Source organism: Chiloscyllium punctatum, chromosome 22 (genome assembly GCF_047496795.1).
Source record: "Chiloscyllium punctatum isolate Juve2018m chromosome 22, sChiPun1.3, whole genome shotgun sequence".
NCBI classification, from domain to species: domain Eukaryota; kingdom Metazoa; phylum Chordata; class Chondrichthyes; order Orectolobiformes; family Hemiscylliidae; genus Chiloscyllium; species Chiloscyllium punctatum.
Window position 1 is genome coordinate 14457601 of NC_092760.1, and position 13999 is coordinate 14471599.

The window sequence follows — 13999 nt, forward strand, 5'->3', positions numbered from 1 at the left end:
TTCCAGCAACACACTCTCGACTCTGGTCTCCAGCATCTGCAGTCCCTCACTTTCTCCCTGTACCAAAATCACTCTATTCCTTTATCAATTCCTAAATCTCATTGGTTAGTGAGGTGGGCTCAATGAAGAAAGAATTGCTCATGTTGGGATCTGAAGCAAAAAAACAGAAAGTGCTGGAGAAACTCTGTCCCGACGCTTTGCCAAGTGGACCTGAAACGTTACCTCTGTTTCTCTCTCCAGTTTCTCCAGCATTTTCTGTTGAAGTGCCTGGCTACCAATCCCCACTTGCAAGTAATTTGCCGCACGATTTCTCTGAAGGGTCGAGGGGCCTGATACCCAAGACCCGTGTCCCGGTTATCTGAGCCGTCTGAAATTGTTTGTGTCTCCAAATCGTGTTGATTGTCTGAGTTCACCGCAAAATTTACACAAAAACCCACCCACGTGACTGATAAGCAGTTAAGCATCGCTACATACCAATGGTAGCTTGTACGGCTATGTCAATAAAAAAAAAGGAAATATACATTTGAGTGGAGTCGAGGAAAAGGTGCTGCTGAAACATCGGACGCAGAAGGATGTGAGTATAAACAAACCTGGAATAGAAGCATAGTGTATTAAAGCTGGTCATAGAAACCAGTGCAAACTGCATTCTAATGAGAGGAAGAGAGTTGGCTGCCGAGGTGGGGAACAGATGCTGGGGGAGGGGATTAGGGAAGGAAGGGGAGGGGGCTGCCTTTTGGAGAGGGATTTCCAGGGGAACCAGCGATGAATGTGTGATGTCAGTGAGAGAGTTGGGCTGTGTGGGGTTCGCCCACACGCCTCAAAGTGTCAGGCTAACGTTCGGCAAAGCGCAGGTCACCTCCCATCCAGGCGGTAGCAGCACACCAACACACAGTGTCTCCATCACACGCGAGCTGAGCACAGTCTGAGCTCCACAACAGCCAGATCCAGCAGGTCCGAGTGAGCGCACTCACTGACAGCGGCGACACACACACACACACACACACACACAGAGCAATCGGTGTGAGCACATTCCCTGAGACTTCTCTGCCTCCAGGATTATATTACACTGTACCCCCGCGCCCAGCAACAAAGAAACTCTAATCCCAAAGGTGATTTAAACCTCGAGAAATTGGTTGGATTGACGACAGAAGGGAAAAAAAGAAGCCAAGAATAAAAGGTGAGTTTTAAAACCGTTCCATGGATGTCGGACGTAGCAATCTTGATATGCAAATGATGACAGATGTATATTAAATGCAGATTTGATGTCTCGCTGAGGTCTTGGTACACAATGGATGGTTGGGAGGAATTGATTTGAAGTTCGCTCCCGGGCGCCAAACCCCATTTGATATTCACCAAAGGAACATAAACAGGATCCGGCTACAGGAGAGAGAGAGAGAGAGAGGAGGGTGGAGGGAGGTGTAAGAGGCAAGAGGGCGCGAACTTTGTGGTTCATGTGCTGTCTGTGTGTGTGTGTGCGTTAAGGTTGCGAAGAGAATCCTCAGCCGTTCGGAACCCGGGTGAGCTCATATTGGGGAAGGCTGCATATTTCCCTGACACTGCTGCCTGGGGGAGACAGGGCACCAGGTGTCCACAGCGAGCTGCCTGAGCTCCGTTCAATGGTGGCGGAGCCTCAGTCTGTCTGGTTGGGACTCCTTCAGTGTGTTCAGTTCCTGTGACTCTGGGCTGTCATTTAAACACGGTGAGCGTGTGTCACAGTTACCTTTGCAAAGACTGTTCCCCCAGCTATAGCCCCTATTGTGGGCACAGACAGACAGAGAGACTCATATCCACACACGGACACAGGCACACAACACACAGACATGCACACACAGAGAGGCAGACACACAGGCAGACACACACAGACATGCACACTCAGATACATACACACAGACAGGCACAAACACACAGAGACATGCACAGACAGATACACACACAGGCAGACATGCACAGACATACATACACACAGACATGCACACTCAGATACATACACACAGACACACACAGACATGCACACTCAGATACATACACACAGACACACACAGACATGCACACTCAGATACATACAGACACACATACATACAGATACATACACACATACACAGGCAGAAACACACGGACGCACAAACACACACAGATTCACAGACAGACATACGGATATACAAAGATACCCATACAGTCAGACACACATACACAGATACAGACACACACACCAGATACAGACACACATACACAGATACAGACACACATACACAGATACACACACAGGTAAACTCACACAGACACCGTGCTCATATTCGCACTCATTCAGAGGATACCCAGTTCCTCCTGGGAGGTGGAGGGGGGGGGGGGGGACTTCTGTTGCATCCGGCCGATGAGCAAACTGGGTGAGGCAGAGAGGCAGAGACACACACGAGGCTGGGATCAGAGGCAGCCAGGAAATCTTTGGGAGCGGGGTAGGATGCGCTGCCCTGTCAGCAGAGCGGAGAAGAGACACGTTCGCCTATTACACTGGAGTAACAGTGAGTGCCCGGGCTGACCAGGGAGCTTAGCCCGGCTGAGGTCCGGCACTGGGAAATTCAGGTGAACAGCTACTAGTCCACTGCAGAAGCAGCCTCATGTCACAAGACGACACTCTGAGCTCCCATTGGCTATTCAATCCCCTTCCCCATCCCCCCAGCAGGGACCCCGACTGTGGGGAGATCACTGACACTGACCGGTGATAAGGGAAGCGAGGAGCTGGTGCCGTGATGGCTGTGCTATCTCAATGATAGACTGTACTTCAGTCAAGGGGTTTGAACACTGCTCTCTTTGCTCATTCCACGCAATAAGGGCACTGCTTTTCCTGAGGCCTAGCTATCGATCAGATTCCTGATCACCGCCTCTGATTAGCCTCTTCTTTCGAACAATGGGGAAGAAAAACCGATTTTAAGAATTCCATGCAATAATAGAACCCACCTTCGACTGAGTTAGTGGAAGGCCAGATATTCAGAAACAGAGGACCCAGTGTGTTTGGAATCTCCACTCGAATATAAATGTCACACACGATTTAAAATAGCAGAGTGAAACAAACTCAATAAATAAACAGGAATCAGGTACCAACGGTGCAGACAATAAACAGGAGAAAATTACTCAGTATTTGAAAAGTATGGTCTCAGAATTAAAGGCAGCACAGGCTTGTTTCAAAAAGTAAGGAAATCCTGTTTGACTAGTTTGGTTGAGATATTTGATTGAGTAGCAGAAAGGATAGTGCAGATGATGTTAGATATGCGGTCTTTCGAAAGGTCAATGCCAAATGATAGACCTGAAACAAAATTGAATTCTGTGGGATGAAAGGGGCAGCAGCAATCGGGGACCACATTGGCTCAGGGACTGTATTTTTCAGGCTGGAAAGACATGGACAGTGGTGTTTCTCTGGGAGAGCTGGGGTGGGACAATTGTTTTGATATGTTTGAATCAACTACACCAGAGTATACAGAACATTATTTCCAAAGTTGCAGACAGCATGAAATTCAGAAATATGGTTAATATTTACAAAGTTCAATGCACACCATCAAATAGAGTCAGAGTTCAAGGAGCTTAAGATTTCAGGAGGACTGGTAATTTAATGCAGATGGGATTTAATGCAGGAGCATTGGACTGAAATGCTTTGTTAAGAAGAATGACTATAAACTCAACTGTATCATTTTGCACAAAGTGTAGGGACAGAGAAACCAAGAGGTATATGTGCAGAAATCTTTGAAAGTGGGACACATTGGAAATATTGCTAAAATGCAGAAGTCATTATCTTCTTATCGGGAGAACAGAAAATGCAAAAGCAAAAGAACCTAAGCACAGCCATAATAAATCACATGTTTGGCTCCAAATGAACTTCAAGTCAGAAAGACTGGCAAGGACTTTGAGAGGCTGCAGGTGAACTGTACTGTAGTGGTACCAGTGATGAGAAACTTCAGTTGGTGGAGCGACTGGAAGAATCGCAGTCATTTTTCTTAGAGCAGAGAAGGTCAAGAAGAGATTTCATTGGTGTTTTCAAAATCTCCGTTTAACGGAGCGAGTGATTTTCAGAGGTGGACGATTTGACAAGCAGTGACACAGATTTAATATGATTTTCAAATGAAGTGTTTTCTCTTTATGCAGTATGTTGTGATCCACAATGTGCTGCCTGAAAGGATGATGGACATAGATTCAGTAATAACATTCGACAGGGAACTGGATAAAAGCTGTAACAAAACAGGGAATCAGGGATAAATTAGATAGATCTTCTTTGGTGAGAGAGAAGATAGATCTTCTTTTGGGGGTGGCACGGTGGCACAGTGGTTAGCAATGCTGCCTCACAGCGCCAGAGACCCGGGTTCAATTCCCGCCTCAGGCGAATGACTGTGTGGAGTTTGCACATTCTCCCCGTGTCTGCGTGGGTTTCCTCCCACAGTCCAAAGATGTGCAGGTCAGGTGAATTGGCCATGCTAAATTGCCCATAGTGTTAGGTAAGGGGTAAATGTAAGGGTATGGGTGGGTTGTGCTTCGGCGGGTCGGTGTGGACTTGTTGGGCCGAAGGGCCTGTTTCCATACTGTAATCTAATCTAATCTAAAAAGAACAATGAGGTACTCCCCAGGACTTAAACCAAAGCACAACGGAGGAGCAACACACTCATACACAAATTAGAAATATTACCCAGTTTGAAGAAACAAGCTCAGTTTATTCAAAACATAAACTTTGTTTTTAAAAATATCTAGATCAGGCACAAGACCTATTTCTGATAAGTTTTGGCAGTAGTCTAATGAATAGAGAGATGGCAAGATACCTCAGTCATATCAAATACCATGTTTCCGTAATTGCCATGATATCCCAGTCCCATGTTCGTAACCATGCCCTGAGTTCATCTGCCTTCCCTGTTAGGCCCCTTGCATTGAAATAAATGCAGTTTAATTTATTAGTCCTACCTTGTCCCTGCCTGCCCTGACTGGTTGACTCACTTCTATTCTCAGCTGTCCCCATCTCAGATCGATCTCTTTCCTCACTATCTCCCTGGGTCCCACTCTCCCCCCCCCCCCCCCCCCCCCAGATCTTACTAGTTTAAACCCTCCCAAACAGTTCTAGCAAATTTCCCTGCCAGTATATTAGTCCCCTTCCAATTTAGGTGCAATCTGTCCTTCTTGTAGAGGTCACTTCTACCCCAAAATAGATTCCAATGATCCAAAAATGTGAATCCTTCTCCCATACACCAGCTCCTGAGTCTGCTCTATCCTCCTATTCCTGCCCTCACTAGCTTGTAGCACTGGGAGTAATCCAGATATTACTACCCTTGAGGACCTCCTTTTTAAATTTCTGCCTAACTCTCTGTAATCTCCCTTCAGAGTCTCAACCTTTTCCCTTCCAATATCGTTGGTTCCAATGTGGACAATGACCTCTTGCTGGCCCCTCTTCCCCGTGAGAACATTCTGCACCCTCTCTGAGACATCCTTGATCCTGGCACCAGGGAAACAACGCACCATTCTGCTTTTTCTCTGCTGGCCACAGAAACGTCTGTCTGTACCTCGGACTACAGAATCCCCTAACATAATTGATTTCTTGGAAGCCGACGCACCCCTCGTTGCCTTAGAGCCAGTCTCAATACCAGAAACTTGGCTGTTTGTGCTACGTTCTCCTGAAAATCCATCACCCCCTACATTTTCCAAAACATCATAACTGTTTGAAATGGGTATATCCACAAAAGACTCCTGCCCTAGCTGCCGACCTCTCTCACCCTTCCTGGAGTTAACCCATCTATATGACTGTATCTGAGACATCCCCCCTTCCTATAACTGCCATCCATCACATACTGTTGCTGTTGCAAATTCCTCATCGCTTCTATCTGTCTTTGCAGCCGATTCACTCGATCTGATAAGATTCGCATCCAACAGCATTTATGACAGATATAATCCGCAGTAACCCTTAAACTCTCTTTAAACTCCCACATCTGACAAGAAGTACATATCACTGCAAAGGCCATTTTTGCTCCTTCACAACCCACAGACCCAGAAAATAACACACTCTTATTCCTCTCCAAACACTGCCTCAGGTTAAATTAATAGCTATGGCTGGTATTTTAAGTTTAGATTACTTACAGTGTGGAAACGGGCCCTTCAGCCTAACAAGTCCACACCGACCTGCAACTCACCCAGACTCATTCACCCCATGCTACAGGCAATTTAGCATAGCCAATTCACCTAACCTGTACATTTTTGGAATGTGGGAGGAAACCAGAGCACCCAGTCACAGGGAGAATGTGCAAACTCCACACAGAGTCACCTGAGGGGGGAAATTGAACCCGGCTCTCTGGCACTGTGAGACAGCAGTGCTAACCACTGTGCCACCACATATAATCAAGAAAGGATCCACTATACTCACTACTGCAGCCTTTCTCTTGGACAGACTTAAAACAACGTTTAACTTATCTGATTCTGTGCTGTGAACTTCGCCCAACATTTCCTCCAAGATTAGTTGTGAATTTCACTGTTTGTTAATTTTCCCAGATGCACTCCGATGTCCAGAGATACACGAATTCAAACAGCAAAGACAGTAACTGTGCAGGTTCTCTCTCTCTCTCTCTCTCTCTCCTGCACTGTCCTCACCAGATGGGCCAATGGGCTGAGAAGTGGCAGATGGAGTTTAATTCAGATAATTGCGAGGTGCTGCTTTATGGGAAAGCAAATCTTAGCAGGAATTATACACTTAATGGTAAGGTCCTAGGGAGTGTTGCTGAACAAAGAGACCTTGGAGTTCAGGTCCTTGAAAGTGGAGTCGCAGATAGATAGGACAGTGAAGACGGCGCTTGGTATGCTTTCCTTTATTGTTCAGTGTATTGAGTATAGGAGTTGGGAGGTCATGTTGCGGCTGTACAGGACATTGGTTAGGCCACTTTTGGAATATTGTGTGCAGTTCTGGTCTCCTTCCTATCGGAAGGATGTTGTGAAACTTGAAAGGGTTCAGAAAAGATTTACAAGGATGTTGCCAGGGTTGGAGGATCTGAGCTACAGGGAGAGGCTGAACAGGCTGGGGCTGTTTTCCCTGGAGCATCGGAGGCAGAGAGCTGACCTTATAGAGGTTTATAAAATTATGAGGGGCATCTATAGGATAAATAGACAAAGTATTTTCCCTGGGGTCGGGGAGTCCAGAACTAGAGGGCACAGGTTTAGGGTGAGAGGGGAAACATATAAAAGAGACCTAAGGGGCAACATTTTCACACAGAGGGTAGTACGTGTATGGAATGAGCTGCCAGAGGATGTGGTGGAGGCTGGCACAATTGCAACATTTAAGAGGCATTTGGATGTGCATATGAATAGGAAGGGTATGGAGGGATATGGGCAGGGTGCTGGCAGGTGGGACTAGATTGGGTTGGGATATCTGATCGGCATGGACGGGTTGGACCGAAGGGTCTGTTTCCATGCTGTACATCTCTATGACTCTATGACTCTAAATACACATCCTATGCATATTGGAGCCATATCTGTGGGAAATAACTCACCTCCTGACTCACCAAAATCTGTCCACTGTCTACAAGGCACAAGTCATGAGTGTGATGGAATGCTCCCCACTTGCCTGTTTGGGTGCAGCTTCAACAACAAGTTCAACACCATCTAGGACAAAGTAGCCCCCGCTTAATTGGAACTACACCTACAAACGGCCACTCCATCCACCACTGCTGCTCAGTGCAGTAGCAGTATGTATCATTACAAAATCCTTGAGACAGCACCTTTCAAACCCACAACCACTTTCATCTGGAAGGACAAGGGCAATAGATACACGACAGCACCACTATCTGCAAGTTCCCCTCCAAGCCACTCACCATCCTAACTTGGAAATATATTGCCGTTCTTTCACCGTCACTGGGTCAAAGTCCTGGAACTCCCTCCCCAACCACTGTGGGTGTATTCACACCTCCAAAACTGCAGGCAACAGAAAACAGCTCTTCACAACTCAAGGGTAAATAAAAGTGGGAAATAAATGCTGGCTTTACCAGTGATACCCATGAACCTATAAGAAAAAGTGTAATCTGCTGGAGGAGATCAGGTGGATGATGTAGGAGACCCTTAACGCTCTAACTGGTGAGAGTAATGTTCCAGCTAGGGTTGTACAATCAGAATGCAGTCTATGGTAACACAGAATGCTCCATAGTATTGAGGAGGGTGGAAGTGGATGGAGAGGAAGGGCACACAAGCTATAATGAAAGGGGCCTTAATAATGTCAAAGACACGCTCTCTGTAACTGAGGCATCCGGGAAATTACAACAGACACTTGTGTTATCCTTTATCGATTCACTGCAGAATACTCTGCAGGAAAGGTGAAGCAACCCCATAGTATGCCTACTCCAGTAATACAGACAAAGAAAGGGATTCTGTAAACATATGTTCGTGAGACACTCATAAGCAGGAACTTCAACATGTAGTAATCTCCAGATTGGGCCTTGTAAATACAGAAATAGTACGACAGAGCAAATGAATATGTGTGTGGAGAATATGGTGCTAAAGACAGAGCAGTAGAACTTTGGGACATTGCAGATGCGTTTAGGCAGAGTGGGATGTATACAAGCTAAGCTGGTTCAACTTCATCAGAACTGCTGGAGCAGACCCAAAAAGGTATAATAATCTCTGGATTACTACCTGAGCCATGAGCTAATTGGAACAATATGGTCAATAAGATTAAGCAGGTAAATGTGTGGCTCAAAGATTAGTGCGGGAGAAATGCGTTTGAATTTGTGGGACATTGGCACCAGTACTGGGGAGGAAGGGACCTCTTCCAATGGGACGGTCTTCATCTGAACCATCGGATCAGAGTCCGAGCAAATCGCATAACTCGGGCTGTAGACAGGGCTTTATACCAAATAGGAGCTCAGTTAGAGGGGAAATTGGGAACCCAAATGAAAGGAGGTGGTAAGAGTGCAGACTTCAGGAGGGCTTATTAAAATCTCAAGCACAGACACAAATAGGACAGAGCATTCGGAAAGGGTTAGCAATCAAACCTCGAGCACACTGGACAAATGAATGACAAGGAGAAGAAGAAGGGTTAATATACGACTAAAGGCGCTTTTTTAGGGCGGCACAGTGGCTCAATTGGCAGGTATGACATGATGGGCATCACAGAGACATAGCTGTAAGGAGATCAGGATAGGGAGCTGAATATTCGAGGGTATACGTCCTATCAATAATGTAGATCGGTGGGCAGAGTTGGGTGGGGTTGCCTTCCTGATGAAGGGCTTTTGCCTGAAACGTCGATTTTCCTGCTCCTTGGATGTTGCCTGAACTGCTGTGCTTTTCCAGCACCACTCTAATCTAGACCCCGGGGTTGCCTTAATAGTAAGAAATGAAATTAAATCAGTAGTAGGAAACAAAGTAGGGTCAGATGGTGTAGAATCAAAGGTAAAAACCCCATGGTTGGAGTTCCGTACAGGCCTCCAAATAGTAGTCAGGAGCTGGGACACAACATACACCAGGAGATGGAAAAGATGTGTCGGAATGGTAAAGTGATCATGGAGGATTTCAATATATAGATGGACTGGGAAAATCAGGATGCAAGAAAAGGAATTTATGGAATGTCTACAAGATAGCTTTTTGGAGCAGCTTATGGTGGAGTCCACGAGGGAAGAGGCAAGTGTTGTGCAACAAAGCAGATTGACTAGGGGAGCTTAAGGTGAAGGAACCCTTAGGAAGCAGTGATCATAATATGATTGAATTTACTCTGCAGTTTGAGAGGGAGAATATAGAATCAGAGGTAACAGTATTACAGTTGAATAAAGGCAGCTACAGAGGTATGAGGGAGGAGCTGGGGAGAAAAGACAGCGGAACAGCAATGGCAGGTGTTTCTGGGAGTAATTCAGGAGACACAGTGGAGATTCATCCCATGGAAAAAGAAGTATGGTACAGGGAGGATGAGGCAACCATGGCTGACTAGGGGAGTCAGGGATAGTATAAAAGCAAAAGAGAAAGCAAAAAATGTGGCAAAGGGCAGTGGGAAACCAGAGAACTGGGAAGCTTACTCAGGAGCCTCCTGTGCAGCATCTTGTCAAAGGCCTTCTTGAAGTCCAGGTATATAACATCCATTGGCTCTCCTTGGTCTAACCAGCTTGTTACTTCTTCAAAAAAGAAGCTTACATAGGGTAATGAAGAAAGAAATAAGGAGGGAGAAGATAAAATCTGAGAGTAAGCTAGCCAGTAATATAAAAGAAGACTGGAAGAGTTTCTTTAGATAATAAAGGGCAAAAGAGAGGCAAAAGTGGACATTGGGCCACTGGAAAATGATGCTGGAGAGGTAGTAGTGGGGAACAAGGAAATGGCTGAGGAACTGAATAATTATTTCATGTCAGTCTTCAGGTGGAAGACACGAGTAATGTCCCAAAAATTCAAGTGAGTGAGGGGCAGGGCTGAGTATGGTGGCCATCACCATGGAGAAGGTGCTAGAAAAACTGAATGGCCTGAAGGTGGATAAATCACGTGGACCAGATGGACTATATCCAGAGTTCAAACAGAGATAGCTGAAGAGATAGTAGAGGCATTAGTGGGTATCTTTCAGGAATCACTAGAATCAGGGAAGGTCGAAGGGGACTGGAAAATCGGTAACATGATACCCCTGTATAAAAAGGGAGTAAGGCAAAGATGGAAAATTATGGACTGCTTAGCCTAACCTCAGTTGTGGGTAAGATCCTGGAATCCATTGTGAAGGATGAGGTTTCTGAATACTTGGAAGTGTATGGTAAAATAGGGCAGAGTCAGCATGGTCTCATCAAGGGGGAGGTCATGCCTGACAAATCTGCTAGAATTCTTTGAGGAAGTAACAAGCAGCTTAGAACAAGGAGAGTCAATGGATGTTGTCTACCTGGACTTCAAGAAGGCCTTTGACAAGGTGCCACAGGGGAGGCTACTGAGTAAGATAAGGGCCCTTGGTGTCAGAGGCAAGGTGCTAGCATGGATAGATGCTAGGCTGTCTGACAGGAAGCAGAGAGTTGGGATAAAAGGGTCCTTCTCAGGATGGCAGCCAGTGACTAGGGATGTTCTTCAAGGCAATGTTGGCATCACAACCTTTTAGTTTATACATGAACGATCAAGGTAAAGGGACTGTAGGCATTCTGGCTAAGTTTGCAGACAATACAGAGAAAGGTTGAAGTAGCATTGAGGGGGTAGAGAGGCTGTAGTAGGATTTGGACAGGTTAGGAGTGTGGGCAAAAAGGTGGCAGATGGAGTGCAACGTGGGAAAATGAGAGGTCATGCACTTTGATTGGAAGAATAGAAGCATGGACTACTTACTAAATGGGGAGAAATTTCCAAAGACTGAAGTGCAAATAGACGTGGGAGTTCTGATCCACGATTCTCTCAAGGTAAACTTGCAGGTTGAGTCAGTAGTTCGGAAGGCAAATACAATGATGGCATTTATTTTGAGAGGGCTTGAATACAAAAGCGGGGATGTACCTCTGAGGCTGTATAAGGCTCTGGTCAGACCACATTTGGAGTCTGGTGCACAGTTTTGGGCCCCATATCTCAGGAAGCATGTACTAGCCTTGGAGCGCGTTCAAAGGAGGTTCATGAGAATGGTCCCAGGAACGAAAAGCTTAACACATGGGGAACATTTGAAGACTCTGAGTCTATACTCAAGTGAGTTTAGAATGATGAGGGGGATCTAACTGAAACATAAAGAATATTGAATGGCTGAGACAGAATAGATGTTGGGAAGATATTTCCATTGGTAGGAGAGGCTAGAACCCAAGGGCACAGCCTTAGAGTAAAGGCAAGACCTTTTAGAATGGAGGTAAGGAGAAACCTCTTTAGCCAGAGAGTGGTGACTCTATGGAATTCACTTCCACAGAAGGCTGCGGAGGCCTGGTCATTGAGTATATTTACGACTGAGATAGATAGGTTCTTGAGTATCAATGTGATCGAGGGTTACAGGGAGAAAGCGGAAGATGAGGTTGAGAAACTTATCAACCGTGATAGAATGATGGAGCAGACTCTTTGGGCTGAATGGCCCAATTTCTGTTCCTATATCTTCTGATCTTAAGACTGGGACTAATGTCTTTGTGTCGAGAGTGTGTTGCTGGAAAAGCACAATAGGTCAGGCAGCATCCGAGGAGCGGGAAAACCAGCGTTTTGGGCCGGATCACTTCATCAAGACTGAGGCTGGGAGCCTCGCCTCATTCCTGACGAAGGTCATCGGCCCGAAATGTCAATTCTCCTGCTGCTCGGATGCTGCCTGACCTGCTGTGCTTTTCCAGCACCCCACTCTCAACTCTGATCTCACTTTCTCCTAATACAATTGTGTTTCTAGTGAGGGCTTAATCTTGCTTGGCAGAGAGTGGCGACATGAAAATAACTGCACAAGGCAGTGAATCAAACCGAGAAATGGAAGGCGGAATCTCAGTATAGAAGGAAGAGAAAATAACTCTCAGAAAATATTTATAGTCATCTGGTAAATCAAGACCTGAGTAGTGCTGCAGAGTAGTTTGTCAAAATGCTTTATTTTGTGCCTATCAGGACATTTTGTAAAAAAAAATGCAGAAGTAATTACAGCTGTTATGCTGTAAGAATGGAGATGGCTGATTGGTTGGTAGATGGATTCTAATTGGTGGAAAGCTGCGTCAGAGAATGCACCAGTTGATGATGACTAACAGATACTGCCAAGCTTTGTGTACATTTTAAACAGGAAGGTTGTCTTTGATTGGTCGAAGCATTGCTCTGAGAAAGAAACCTTTTTTGTTGAGGTGCTGGGTGTATCCATGTTCTTGCTACCTGTGAAGAACAGAGCTCTATGTATTAATACACATGGCTTCCATTACACGCTAGTGCCCTACACTGTGAGCTCAGCTGACAGTCTCCTCAGTATGAAATTTAATCTGGAAAGTGTGATGTAATGTAATTTAATTCAAAAGGCAACATGAGAAAGGGATAAACAACAAATGGTAAAACTCCAAGAAGTGTAAATGAACATAGTACGCTTGCCTTATTGTCAGAAGTCACACGACACCAGGTTCTTGTCCAACAGGATTAATTAAACTCACCAGCTTTCAGAGAGCTGCTTCTTTGTCACCTGACAAAGCTCTCAAAGCTTGTGATTCTAAATAAACATAGTTGGACTATAACCCGATGTTGTGTGATTTCTGACTTTTCCACCCCAGTCCAACATGGCACCTCCACATCTTGCCTTTATTGGGCACAGCATTGAATAGAGGAGTTGGGAGTTCATGTTATGGCTGTTCAGGACATTAGTTAGGCCACTTTTGGAATGCTGTGTTCAATTCAGCTCTTCCTGCTATAGAAAGGATGTTAAAGTTGAAAGGATGCGGAAAAGATTTACAAGGAAATTGCCAGGGTTGGAGGGTTTGAGCTATAGGGAGAGGCGAAAAAGGTTGCTTACCCTGGAGTGTTGAAGGCTGAGAGGTGACCATATAGAAGTTTATAAAACATGAGGGGCATGGATAGGGTAAACAGACAAGGTCTTTTCCCTGGGGTGGGGGAGTTCAGAACGAGAGGGCATAGGTTTAGGGTGAGAGGGGAAAGATATAAAAGGGAGCTAAGGGGCAACTTTTTCATGCAGAGGGTGGTGTGAGTATGGAATGAGCTGCCAGCGGAAGTGGTGGAGGCTGGTACGATTACAGCATTTAAAAGGCATCTGGATGGGTATCTGAATAGGAAGGGTTTGGAGGGATATGGGCCAAGTGCTGGCAGGTGGGACTCGATTGGGTTGGGATATCTGGATGAGTTGGACCGAAGGGTCTGTTTCCATGCTGTACATCTCTATGACTCCAGATGGGTCACCAATTACATGTGAAAGATACCAGAAGGTAAAAAGGCAGTGATAGAAAGTGTTTAAGAAGGAACAGAGGTTAGTTTATTACTTAGCATCTAGAATGTAAGAGCAGGAAGGTTATGCTAAGACTGTGAAAAAACACACATTAGTACATAGCTACAGTACTGCAGACAATTCTGGTCACCTTATGATTGGATGCATGTGGGAGAATAGTTATGAGGATATTAACAG

At 45.5% G+C, this 13999-nt stretch overlaps 1 protein-coding gene across 2 annotated transcripts in view; it reads left to right on the forward strand.

Annotated features, from left to right (window-relative positions):
- Positions 1 to 748: 748 nt before the first annotated feature.
- Positions 749 to 13999, forward strand: part of LOC140493421 (excitatory amino acid transporter 2-like) — a 274102-nt gene continuing 260851 nt past the window's right edge. For both annotated transcript variants that reach the window (XM_072591843.1, XM_072591844.1), the window contains exon 1: positions 749 to 1177. The gene's annotated coding sequence lies outside the window, so the exon portion shown is untranslated. The remainder of the gene's footprint in view (positions 1178 to 13999) is intronic.